Source organism: Onychostoma macrolepis, chromosome 18 (genome assembly GCF_012432095.1).
Source record: "Onychostoma macrolepis isolate SWU-2019 chromosome 18, ASM1243209v1, whole genome shotgun sequence".
In the NCBI taxonomy this organism is placed as follows: Eukaryota; Metazoa; Chordata; class Actinopteri; order Cypriniformes; family Cyprinidae; genus Onychostoma; species Onychostoma macrolepis.
This window is the reverse complement of record NC_081172.1, coordinates 6,975,034-6,989,587: the sequence shown is the minus strand read 5'-3', so window position 1 is coordinate 6,989,587 and position 14,554 is coordinate 6,975,034.

The following is a 14,554-nucleotide window of genomic DNA, read 5'->3' as shown; positions in this document are numbered from 1 at the left end:
GAATGGGTGCCGTCAGAATGAGAGTTGTCCAAACAGTTGATAAAAACATTACAATAATAATCCACACAAATCCAGACCATCAATTAACATCTTGCAGAGGATCTATTGGTGAGCAAGTAATGTAATGCTAAATATCTCCAAATCTGTTTTGATCAAGAGACAATCTCATTTGGGATGGCCTAAGGGGGAGTACGATTTCAGCAAATGTTTATATATGGATGAAACTATTCTGTTAAGATTATTTTCATTTCAAATTTACTTCACTATTATGTTCCACAAAACATGTTCCTCCTTAAAATAAAGCACTCTATGTTGTCCGATTTAAATTACCAATTGATTCATTTGTGACTTCGACTGTTATGAGTGCAGCAGGTAATGACTCACTGATTCATTGATCCGGTCAGAATGACACTCAAGTCAGCAAATGTTTTTGGCTCAAACTGAACTTAATACTGGAATAGTATTTGATCATGATAACTGTGCCTTAACTCAAGCAACCTACATGATTTATGTACTTCATTCATATCAAAAATAAATATAGTACAAAACAGCTGTGTACAATCTGACGTGAATCAATACAACTCAAACTTAAACTAATAAAATTTGAAGGCAAGCTTTAAGATTTCATTATGACTTGCTGTTTGCCCCTCCATAAGTGGATTTGTGCGTTGTAGGTATATGGGTTAATAGAGTATGTGTGTGTAATGGGAATGATTCCTCACTAGAGTACTACAGTCTGATATAACCCACTTACTCAGAACAGACAGACATGATTTACTGACCATAAAGAGACATGCTGAGTCATATTCTGAACATACTCATACACACAAATGAGAGAGGGAGAAAGAAGGGGGTCGAGAAGAAGAAGAAAAAAAAAGTGCAGTTGCAGCTTCTGTCCTGTGAGGGGCAGCAGAGATACAGAAGCTCCAACAATCACCACTCTGTATTAATAGTCGCCCAGTCAAAAGCACAGCACTGACACATACATGAAGTGTTAAAACAAAACAAGACACAAGAAAGGAAACAACAATGGAAAATCCCTCAAGGAGGTCGAGGAAAAGGTCAAAGAAACTTCTTTGACTTAGACAGAATGCCCTGCGGCCCATTTGCCTTAAGTCTAGATGAAAAATCCTTCTACGAAGCTCTTATCGCTCACACGTTAATAAATATCTGACTGGTATGAAAGTTAATGGAATAATGTAAAGAGATAATGTTGAATTCTCCTGCCCCGTGACCCCTCTGCATTTCATCAAAGAACTGAGGCGAAAGTCCTTTTTTCATCCCGAGCTTTAATAAAACGGAATGCCTGGGAAAAAGCCCCGCAGATGTGTGTGTAACTGATTAATAGCCAGTTTGGTGTTAGCCTGGGGAAACTGAACAGGTTCATATTCAAAGGAACCTTTTAATTGCTGGATGAGGTAAAAATAGAGGTATATTCTGATTTTAGATACTTTGAACATATTATTTCAACAGGATTTTTGCATAAAGCGAAGATCATTCATTTTAGAGGATGTTAAACAAAAGCTGAATGCTGATTATATTACATTACAAATGGATTTTCCAGTCCTTATTTAGAATGACGGACAGCCTGTCATTCTGTCGGTTAGGCGAACAATATAATTAGACTCTTTACCAGTAAAGTACAGTCTGCGTCCTTCAAGGCCAGTCTAATTTAAGCTCAGCTTTAAGATCCTGTCCATGATGCTAATCTCTCTACACAAAGGCCGGAGACTGATTAATGGTCTATCAGCTGCAGCCACAGACATTGGAGGCATTTATATAAATATTTCCTTTACCTTAATTCCCTTAATTAATGATATGGGGAAATGTGTTGGTTGAGCCTAGCCATGGTCATATATTAGAAAGGATTGGTTGGTTTTTGACAATCTTGTTGCCCAGGCGTTTATGGGCCAGTTCCCTCTCAGCTGCAGGTGACTCATCTTGCACATTATTAATGACTGACCCAGAGGGACGAACCACTGTCCACAATATGAGAGGGAGAGGATCGCACCATTTGCTTCTAGTCAAGGGGAGTAAATGCGATCAGTTGAACCTACAGGGACAGTAGAGGAAATCGAGTCTGGGATGGAGGTTATTCATGGCACTGTAAACACAGCTGAAAGTGGTAAACAACCTACCCAAAAACAAAGCAAATGGTACAGCTAAAATATATGCATCTATTTTAATTCTGACATTCAACCAAACCAAAAATAAGCACTTTCAAGAGTGCATCTAAAATGAGCATGCTGGGCAACCCAGAGACAATATTTTATTTCTCAGTCTTGCTCTTTTATATCCCAGGAGACTTATTGTTGTTCTTAGTCATGTATTTTTGTAAGTATTTACACAATCTCAGATGTTTCTCCTAAAATTCATTAAAGAGAAAAACCCCCCCCAAAAAACAAAACAAGTGAAAGTACTGTTGATATACAGTAATAATATAGAGACACAAATAGGGAATCGATTTAATTTCATTGCTGTGCTATAGATATTAAAGATGAATTATTATTGATAGAAACATTTTCAGTAATTAAAATTAACATGATATAAATATTATAACTATTTAAATGATTTTCGACAACAACAACATAATTGTATTATTATTATTAAACATCTCATCTGTGATTTTTTTCTCAGGAATATATGACAATTACATTATTGAACAAAAACACAGTTTTAAAGAGACAGCAACAATAGCATCTCCCTATTTTACTCAACAGCCCCATTACTTCCTTTTTAAACCAACAGTCTAATTCACAGTTATTTGAATAATAGAAAGACAACACGGAAGAAAATGAATGAATTATACACTTATATTATCTAAAGCAAGGTGAACAGAAGCTTTAATCGAAGACACCATAATTAAAAGCACTTCATTCTCTTAGGGAACGCTGTTGCTCTCCACCCACCAGTTGAGCTAAATCAGGTTTTCCTCTGCTGTGAATCTAATAAAACATCCTCACGGGGAGTGGCACGGCCGCCATGTTCAGGTGGGCTCTCCGCAGGGATGTGGGACAGAGTTTAACAGCTTGTTAGAGGCACGAGGGAGCCGGGGTGGTTGACAGCGCAGCGGGAAAGTTATGCAGAGAGGCGGCGCTAAATAGTGACTGGCCCGCTGAGCTGTTTTCCCATCATCCACCACTGCATCCTACCCTGAGCATGTCTCAGGAGAAGACGGAACGAGACAGAGACAGAAGCAGAATTAGAGGGAACGATGGATGAGTAGAGTTTCCTAGCTGGAGTATTAATTGTGAGGCTGGCAGATGGAATCAAGGTGTTGCTGATTGAGTTTGGCTTTTTTTTTTTCTGTCCCTCTGAAAATCTTTGTTCCAGGATGCCTGAAATGCTACACTTCTGTTAATCTCTTACTAACCAGAAAGCATCACAAGACATTTGCAATAACAAACAGGCATAGTCAACCCTCTCCACAATCTACAGAAAACAAACAAAACTAAATATGCTTGGACTTAAAAGGATAGTTCACCCAAAAGTAACATTATCTTTTAATTTACTAACCATCATGTCATTCCAAACCTATGAAGATATTTTGAAGAATGTTGGTAACCAAATTGTTTTTGGTCCCATTGACTTCCACAGTATAGACAAAAATACTATGAAAATCAATGGGACCCAAAACTGTTTGGTCACCAACATTCTTCACAATATTTTGATTTTTGGATCCCATTGACTTTTATAGGACAAAACAAAAATATTATGGAAGTAACTGGAACCCAAAACTGTTTGGTTACCAACATTCTTCAAAATATCTTCTTTTGTGTTTCACCAATAAAAAAAGGAATGTTGGTAACTAACAGGTTTCAGGTTCCCATTAACTTACATAGTATTTTAGTCTATCCTATGGAAGTCACTAGGACTGAAATGGTTTGGTTACCAACATTCTTCACAATATGTTTGATTTCTGTTAAACAGAAGCAAGAAACAGTGTTGGTAACCTAATGGCTTCGGGTCCCATTGACTTCAATAGAATAGACAAAAAAATACTATAGAAGTACTATATGTTGGTAACCAAACGTTTTTGGATTCTATTGACTTTTATAGGATTACCAAAAATATTATGGAAGTCACTGGAACCCAAAACTGTTTGGTTTCCTACTTTCTTCAAAATATCTTCTTTTAGGTTTCACAAGAAGAAAGAATGAATGTTGGTAACCAAACGGTTACAGGTCCCTTTGACTTCCATAGTATTTTGGTCTATTCTATGGAAGTCAATAGCACGGAAACAGTTTGGTTACCAAGATTCTTCACAATATCTTTGATTTCTGTTCAACAGAAGCAAGAAAAAATGTTGGTAACCAAATGGTTTTGGGTCACACTGACTTCTATAAAATAGACAAAAAATACTATGGAAGTCAATAGTACTCGAAATTGTTTTGTCATCAACATTCTTCACAATATCTTCTTTTCTGTTCAACAGAAGAAAAAAGAATGTTGGTAACCGGTTAACGGTAAACGGTTTCTTGTCCCATTGACTTCCATAGTATTTTTTGTATATACTATGTAAGTCAATGGGACACAAGAGTTTCTGTTTACCAACATTCTTCATAATATCTTCTTTTGTGTTCCACAGAAGAAAGTAAGTCATACAGATTTGGAACAAGATGGGGGACGACTATAAATGAATATTTATATATTGATATTTAAAATGAAAATTAGTGACAAGAGCATTACAGTAGCAGAAATCATTTGTCTCCGTAAAGAGGTTCTCAAGGTCATACAATGATTCATCGAACGTTTCACATAGGTAACGAATAAATATACAACGATGCCCCATGGTGTTTGATTAAAATGTCAGACTTTTATGAATCGGTAACATCACCACTTCCCTTGAGGTGTGTGACTCGGCTCTAAATTATTTTGTGCGTGCGTGTGTGTGGGCTATGTTACATAACGGGGTGTGATGGCGAGGAATATTAGCTTCATTTTTTCTCGCCGTTTTCCCGTCTCGCAGGTCGTGAGGCATAAGCGGCTTATGTCACTCTCACGTCATGTGAGGCCAAATGCAGTCAATATAAATACAGCTAATATTCAGCATCTGAGAATATTGCCGCCCACGGGAGTCCAAAGCCTTGAACACAGCGGGAGGCGACATGCTCTTCATCTATCATATCTTATTTGTAGGTGTCAGTTATGCTGTTCTGTTCAAAAATCAGCAGTTACTTTAATTTTAGCAAACAAACCACAGCAAATCCCTGGTGATCTCAGATGTTTTCATACATAAAGTGGAGACAATTTTATATGTGAAGCCTTCTCATGCACAACTTCAGGAACATATACTTTCCCATCACAGGAATAAATTACATTTGAAAATTAAATAGAATTAATGTTTTAAAAATATTTAAATAGAAAATATTTATTTTATTAATTATTATTATTTTTTTTTATCAAATAAATGCAGCCTTACAGCAATGAAAACAAATGAGGTCACAAAACAAAATGCATCTCTGACTCATACAAGCTTAATTGCAAAGCCAATGTCAGAAAATAATTCAGCCCCGACAGTTGTTTTCCCAAAGAAAATCTCTTCAGCAGGGACACATTTCCTCTGAGCTGGGCCAGGCCTCTGAAAAATTTTGTTTTCCCGACGGCCCACTCAATAAAGCTTCCTGCACTCTTCCCCAGGACGTGAGGCGCACGGCAGCAGACCTTCATGAGCTCCTCACATCAAAGACACAGTGAACCACAGCCGAGCTCCAGCTTACGAGGGATCATCCCATTCCTCTAACCCTGCTCTCTGAGGCCCCGTGTGCATCGGCCGTAGAACACGCGGGAGACGTGTCCCCCTTGCTTTAAAGGTATGTATGTGTATATGTGTAGACGATGATAAAGTCATTTATCAAGCTATTAAAGGGACGGTGAATTACCACAACATAGCAATACAACAATATCAATATATATATATATATATATATATATATATATATGTATACATATTATTGCTGTCAATCGATTAAAAAAAACTTAATCGCTTAATCACGGTCATGGACTGTGATTAATCATGATTAATCACAAATTTAAAATACTAGGATTTACCTGTAAATGTGTTGAAATAGAGAAATGCATGACAAATTAGTATAAGGAAACGGAACCTTTCACACTTCAGCCAGGTATGAGTCATAATCCTTATTATTCTTTTGTTTTTATTCAGCCATTATCAGCCTTTATACTGGCAATAAAATGTTTACCAAGCCACATCGCTTCAATCCCAGCATACATTTACCCAACTATTATCAAAAGTATTTCTAAATAAATACAACAAAACATTTTCTTGTGACCTTACATGAAGTATTATGACAAAATGCATTATGAAGAAGAATTGGACCTGCTCTGCAGGTACATTAGAACTAAAATTAGCATCATGCTTCATAATACAATTTATGAGATTAATAGTACACTTTTACTCAGAACTCACTTCAAACCACCATCGAGTGTTTGTAATAACTTCCTTTTGCGATCACATGTGGAATTTGGTCGTTTACTGTTGTTAAAATATGCTATTTATAGCCTTTTATATCGCTGCACAAATTTGAATTTCAGATGTACACATTCCCTCAAGAAAATCACACACAAATATTCTATCGTAATCGTGTGTTTATTATGTTTTATGCCATGGTCTGTCTGAATACTCGATTCTGATTGGCTGGCAGGTGTTGATTAAATTCGTTGAACTGCACAGGTAGTTCCAGGTCAGTTTAATCACTTTCTATATTAATGCGCTTCCTATAAACATTGGTAACCATAGTAACATACAGTTACAGTTGAATAGTAATACAGACGAAAATAACCGTCATTTTTATCGTTCCGGTCAAATATTGCAGTGCAAATATTATTAACATCTTTAATATGTGAATGCTGGGAAATGACCATGGCATAAACGGGATAATCAACGGCTAGCTGTGCATTAAACGATTTGAATGCACGATGTGGAGGCGAAGAACCACCCGACGCTCAGCGGAGGGTGGTTGCCTCCGCGAAGTTTACATATACATATAATCTATAGTGGCTGTTGTCAAGTTTATTTCTGCTGCTCTGCTGAAACTCACGTTGTTTGATGTTACAACCGCCTCTCAGTTCTTAAGTTGCCAGGGATACATTCCAAGTATAATACACATTAGTAAAAGGATCTATTTTAATTTTTATTTGTCTATATACACCTTGGGCGGCCGCAGTACATTATAAATGTAGCCCAAAAAACCGCAACCCACGGCTCTGTAATTTTTCCCGAGACTGTATTTTCAAAATAGCCCGTTACCCTGGCAACACTGGCTCGCTGTACCCTCATCACACAATGATAGATAACTTTCCGCGTTGCGATGACGGGAAGAAGTTGGGATCAAACCTTATCAAATTATTAATTTGCGTTAAATATATAAACGTGTTAAAATTTTTAGATTAATCGCATGCGTTAACGTGTTAACGTTGACACCCCTAATATATATATATATATATATATATATATGACATTCTGCAATTGCTGTTTTTGAAGAAAAATTCATAATATTGTTTTTTTTTTTCATAATTTATTATTATTTGATAAATTATATAATAATGAAAAGGAACATTTTGTCATTAACTCAACCTCAGTTAAAAAAAAATTAAATTAAAATTATTTATTCAAACAAATTCTGTCATCATGTACATGTCAGGTTGCTGAATGATTTTTGAGGAAGTATTTTTGAAGAAAATCATTCTTTTTAGCATAATGAGTTTTTTTGGAGACTATCCATTCTTACCATAATGTAAGTCAATTTATAGTAATTAATTAGATAAATTAATAATAATGTTTTTTTCCCCCAATAATAATGAAAAGGAAAATTCTGTCATTATTAACTCTACCTCATGCTGTTTCACAAATATTGAATTAAATGAAATAAAAATGACATTTTAAATTAAATTAAATAATTTGTTTATTCAAGTCATAAAAACCAAAAATTTAAATTCTGTCATTAATTACACCTCAAGTTGATCTGAACCTGAATGACTTTCTTTCTTCTGTGGAACTCAAATGTGTATTTTGAAGAATGTTGTTTCCATTCTTTTTCATATAATGTATGGAAATGAAACCTGGGGCTGCCAAGCTCCAAAATAACCAAAAATCCTTCATTCGCTATATTTCAAGTCTTCCTAAACCATACAATAGCTGTGTGTCAGAAACAGACTGAAATTTTCATTATTTATTACAAACATCTTGAGGCTGTTAAATTTGTGCTGCTGTGGAACTTGCATCAGCCCGACATGCTCTAGCTGTTTCATAAAAGCAAAAGATGGTGTTGGCAAAGGTTTTCAGGAGATTTGATCCAAATACAGTTATACTTTGAATACAATTAAGAACATAAGAGAATCACTTGATCACTTGATCAGTGGTCAAAAACTGGTCTAATGCTTAATCTCCCTTACTTTAGAAATTACTGTTTGTGCATGTGGTTATGAGATGGAAGAGTAAGCAAAAGAAAAAAAGAGGGTGGATAGAGAGAAAGCTAGATGTCCTCAGAGCATGAGAGTTGCTCATGCAGCGTGGGCATTTTTTTAACTTATTTATTTATTTTTTGTAGCAGAGTGCATACGTTGCGCTTGTTTATTTAATAGTTGATTTATCTATCTCTGAGGTCCAGTGATGCACTGCTGCTCTTGCATTTTAATGCAGCTGATGGTGAACTCAGCAGCCCTGCAGCGTTTCCTGCCTCAGTGCCCGTCGCAGACTCTTAATGCACTTTAGGGTGTTTCTGTCTCAGGAGAGAAATAATAAACAGCTTCAGGTCACCTTTCTTCTCTACTGACGGATCACTGCCAAAGCACACTAACAAAACCTACAGTATCTTTCTCAATGAAACAGTTCTATCAGTGAGATTTATTTTATGTTTTAGTGATTACTTTATATCCGACAGGGTTTAACCTCATGAATGAGATATTTTAGTTAGAAATGTTTCATGCTTCATTGTTTTATTGCAGATCGATCTGATGTAATAGGAACATTTAACTGTCTCACCTTGTACAGTAGTAAGCAGTAAAACCTGTCATGTTCTTTAAGGTGCTCTGTAATGAAATGCCATTAGATGCATAGTTCCCTGTGTTTTATGTTCCATAAGCTTTTAAAAATCAATAAAAGTGCATGCATATTTTTTAAAGTAAAGATAAGAAAACAAATTCACACTGCTTTTATGCAATATTTTACACAAAATAGATTTAAGGGCACAATTGTTCTATTGTTTAAGGAAATAAATAAATTCAATAAATAATGATTTTTCACAATTTACATTATTATTTTAAAATGTTGTCATTACTAAACCAACCTCATGTTGTTCAATAATAATAATAGTAGTAGTAGTAGTAGTAGTAGTAGTAATAATAATAATAACAATAATAATACAGATTAATACAATTGTCCTACTTATAAAGGAAATACATTAAATACAAATATTTTTTCAAAATTTTTAGTATTATTTAAAAAAGTCATTAACCTCATGTTGATATTTTAACAACAACAACACAATAACAATAATAATAATTATTTGCATTGAAATAAATAAGAAATAAAATAAAACAACACAAAATAAAATAAAATAAAATATGGTTTGTGTTGTTTCAAGTCACAAAAACTAAATCTAAATTCGTTCTAAATTCACAAATTGTACTGATCCAATATCTTTTTTGAAGTTTGAAAGCATCTGACATCCAGATTCGTTCTAACTGCATAGACATCAGTAACAAGATCGCAATCATCTTTAGGGAAACTTGTTTTACACAAGCAAAGGAATCAGAATATCAGTGATTGATTTACAAAGCACAGAAGACTCTCTTCAAGCAGTCTTTGGCTTCTGTTAGATATTTTCTTCCCACAAACAACAGTATCCAGATCCACATAGTGGGCCAGAAGTATTGCTTTCCAATTCTTTTGTAATCTCCTTGGTGCCAAGTTATTTTCTTATGCAAATGCACTATCATAGACTGTATCAGTATGGACAGTCTGCCCTGTATTAAAGCTGACTTGCAAGTCGGGCCGGAGAGATAAAAATGGAGTTTTGACATCCGCACAGAAAATCAATCAGAAACTCCGACATAAAGACACCGATCATACCGATATCCATTTCCACCTCCTGTCACGCTAGTCAGCTCCTCTATAGAATATCACAAAACAAAGCAAATAAAAATTGAATGATGGAGAAGGATGGTGCCAGTGAGTAAACAGCATATTACTCTCACTCTTGGAGTTTTGTCTGTCCAGTTGCTCAGTGCTTTCTGAAACTCAACCCCTATGAACCCGCTGCTGACGCATTGACGTCAGTCTGATCCCATAGGAGACACACACTATATGAGACAGACGGCCAAAAAAACACCCTGACAGTTTTTACTGTTTGATCTCACAAAATGTGGTAAATCAAAATATACAGATGCCTAGCGTAAAAAAAAAAAAAAAAAAATTGTAACAAATTTCACTCGGAAATTGCTAGTGAATTTCACAAATAATCCCCCAAAAAAACAAACAAAACAAAAAACATATTGAAATAAATATGATATTTAAAGAAGAAAGACGGATGTAGTATTTTTTTGTAAAATGTACAAGTCCAGGTACTTGTTATTAGTCGCTTGTTGTTTTGTCCAGTTCCAGCATATGATCCGAAAATAACTATAATATACATGGAAAAACTACGGATGGCTACTGTTCTGCTGATATTTCTGTGCACTGTTGCATGTTGTTTAGGATTCATATAATTCTATGAATTAATTATTAAATATAAACTCCATGAATTATGATAATTACGAAACTACATAAATAAATCACCAGCAAATACATGCCACTGGGAGCTTTCTGCCCCAATTCTGAGGGGAGAATCTTATGCCAAGGGTCTAACTTTAACTTTTCACTTTTCAAACAATTTAACAGTATACATTGAAATAAATTAATGTGTCTATCCCCATTAAAGGGATAGTTCACCTTCAGCTGCTGGTCCCCATTGATTTCCATATAGAAGAAAAAAAAAAACAGTATTCAAGTCAATGGGGACCAACTGAAGGTGAACTATCCCTTTAACAATAGAAATAAAAACATATAGATAAATAGAAACAAAATCTACAAAGCAACAACTAAAATATCTTATATCCTGATTCCGCAACAGAATAAAAGAAATAAAAATGTAAAGGTAGTTTTTATTTTACAATTCAGACTTAATTTTTTCCTCACAGTTCTGAGAAAAGTCATAATTCAGAGAAAAAATAACAGAATTGTAAAACGAAAAGTAGAATTCTGAGGTTATATGAACTCAATTTTTTCCCTCTCAGAATTGCTAGAAATAAAGTCTGAATTGTGAGATTAAGTCGCAATTACCTTTTTATTATTATTTATTTATTTATTTATTTTTATTCCATGGCAGAAACAGACATCCATAAAAATCACAATTATTAAATAAAAATAAATAAATAAATAAACTCAGATAATTAGCTGTAACCTCAAAACTGTTCAGATGCAACATCTTTAAAAAATGATGATGTTCAGATTATCATGTTTAGTATTCAGTAATTGAAATTTATATTGATGTTTTGCAGCTGATGCACACATTCTTAGAGAAACTGAATTTTCACTATACATATTTAATACTATACACACACACACACACACACACACACACACACAATAATACTAAATTTAGCATTAATTCAGAAAGCCTGTAGCCTTTCATGTGCCTTCAGACTGGCTGAATGTCACATCGCCAAATTAATATTCATGAGTCAAGCTGATGAGGTTTATGATGTGACCTGACCAATACAAAAAGTTCAAAGGTTGCCTAATTAGCACCCAAAGTGCTTCTCCTTTGTTTTTGTGATATGACATGTACAGCTAACCAGAACAGCTCTGTTTTTTTGCTACAGTAGTACTTTGAGCTTGAACTTTCTGACAGCTAATTCAAGTCTAGCATTATGACAGGCAGTCAAGGAGGATGAAGGGTTAAACAAAAGCAAACACCATGGAAAATGTTGACTGAGAGCCATGCAGAATCTCGCCTGTGAACGTCAGGCTAATCAGCACTACACAAGCCGGCTTCCTCCAACAGTCAATTTGTTTTGACAATGTGTAGAGAGAACACACACTTCAGCTAACACTTTGATGTTTCAGACATACGGCCTCATGCATTGATCACTTGCCCTGTTGGCTCCTTTAGATCAACTGGCATCATTTTATATCCCGATTAAAGGGAGTGAGACCATGTTGGGGTCTAACGAAGATTTCTGTTTGACTGGTGAGCTGCTCCCCATGACATCTCAGTACAAACATCGCAAGTACTGCATGTGACTACAATGATAATTGGCTTAAAATTAATTAGTCGTGTTCTTCAAACAATCGTCTCACAGAATTCATTAAATGCACTGCTAATAGTGACAGATGTCTGTGCTGCTGTTTTCCTGCTAAATATGGTCACTTCCTGGAAAATGATATCATTATAAACTAGAAAAAATATTACAAAAGACTGACAGGATATAAAGTAACATGAGGACACAGGAAAACTAAATGTCATGTAAAATATTTTTTCCCTATATATTTTAACATTTTGTTAAACACATACACATACTTGAATATTTTGAAACAAATGACCAATTACATTTTTTTAGAAGTTAGCACAGTGACATTATTTGATATTTACCCACATTCACTTGTGATAAAAAGAAAAATAACTAATTATGATTTTCATCCTTTGTATTTTATTCAACATGGTAACAAAACATTTAGGGTCAGTAAGATTTTTTTATTAATATTTTTATTCAGCAAGGACGCATTAAACGGAACCAAAAGTGACAGTAACGCATTTATAATGTAAAAAAATAAAAAATAAAAAATAAAAATCCTATTTCAATTTATATTTATTCATTTAGCAGACGCTTTTATTGAAAGTGACTTAAAAAATAGAAATCAAATTATTATTATTTTGTTTAAATATTCAAGGATTCAAAGAATCCCAAGTATCATGGTTTCCACAAAATATTCAACAGAACAACCATTTTCAGCATTGATATCAATAAGAACTTTTTTCTTGAGCAGCAAATCAGCATATTAGAATAATTTCTGACGGATCATGTGACACTAAAGCCTGGAATAATGATACTGAAAATTCAGCCTGGCATCAAAGTAATAAATCACATTTTAGAATATATTTACATAGAAAACAGTTCATTTAAATTGTAATAATATTTCCCAATATTAGTCTAATTTTTCATGAAATAAATGCAGCCTTGGTGAGCATAAAAGTCTTCCTCTTTCAAAAACATTTAAAAAAATCTTACTGACCTCAAACTTTTGGTAGTGGTAGTGTGTATAAGGGGCAAATTAGAATGTACTGCATAATAAGAATGACCCAGCCGTTCATTAATTGTCATTCTTGTCTTAGACAATTTAAGTTATATCAAATTTCTGGACATGTGTTGACGATTTAAATCAGCTTTAACACAATCATATCTGATAACCATCTGAGTCACACTCAATTAGGTCATTCATAGGGAAGAGCGTTACAATAACACGCTAAAGCTATTCTCAGCATCCTATTAACTGGCCCACTCGCACACTTTCTATAATTCTTCGCAAAGGTCAAACCAATGAATGTTTTATTTCCTGTCAATTAAATGATGGTTTATGGGTGAAAGAGAGGAAAAGAACACGAAAATAAAGAAAAGAGGACTTTGGCTAATCCCCTGTTCTGCAGACGTATTTAAACCAGCGTTGTCAGCTCATATTTATTCATGTCATTGTGTTGTACAATTACACTGACAAATGCTTGACTGATTTTCTGCCGCACTTTCATTAAAATAAACCTCCTAAAGAGAGGACGAAGATAAAGTAGTAGAATAAATCGTCGTTCTATATCTCAGCCTGTACTCATAAATATTGTAATTGTCCACTGACGGAGAGAGTGAGAGAAATGGTAGATTACCCAAATTGATAACTTTCAGCACAGCTTGGAGCTTTTGTATTGCCAAGCATGTAGTCCTCCACACAAAACGTGCTTGAGGATGTTTGTGTCAACACCTGTGGTGCATGATGGACTATATATATGAGGTTTTCTCAGTTGGAATAGCTTAGACTGGCAAAAAAGTAATGTGGCTCTACCGAGGTAAAGTGATGGTGTGAGGCGGTAAAACTGTGTTGCGCTACAGTTCAAAATTGAAAATCTGCTTAAAATGGACTTATACATGACATATGAGTTTATTTAATCATCAGAACAGATTTGGAGAAATTGAGCATTGCATCACTTGCTCACCAATGGATACTCTGCAGTGAATGGGTGCCGCCAGAATGAGAGTCCAAACAACATCACAATAATCCAAATGACTCAAACCAATCAATTAATGTCTTGTGAAGTGAAAAGCTGCATGTTTGGAATAAACAGATCCATCATTAAAACGTTTTTAACTTTCTCTAATCATACTATTGCTTTCTCCAGTTAAAAAGTTGAACGAATCAGAAGAGAAATATGCATAGATCAAGCGCTATTTACAAGGGGGTTTTCACTAGAGGTTCACTGGAGATTCGAAGATTCACAACACATTAATT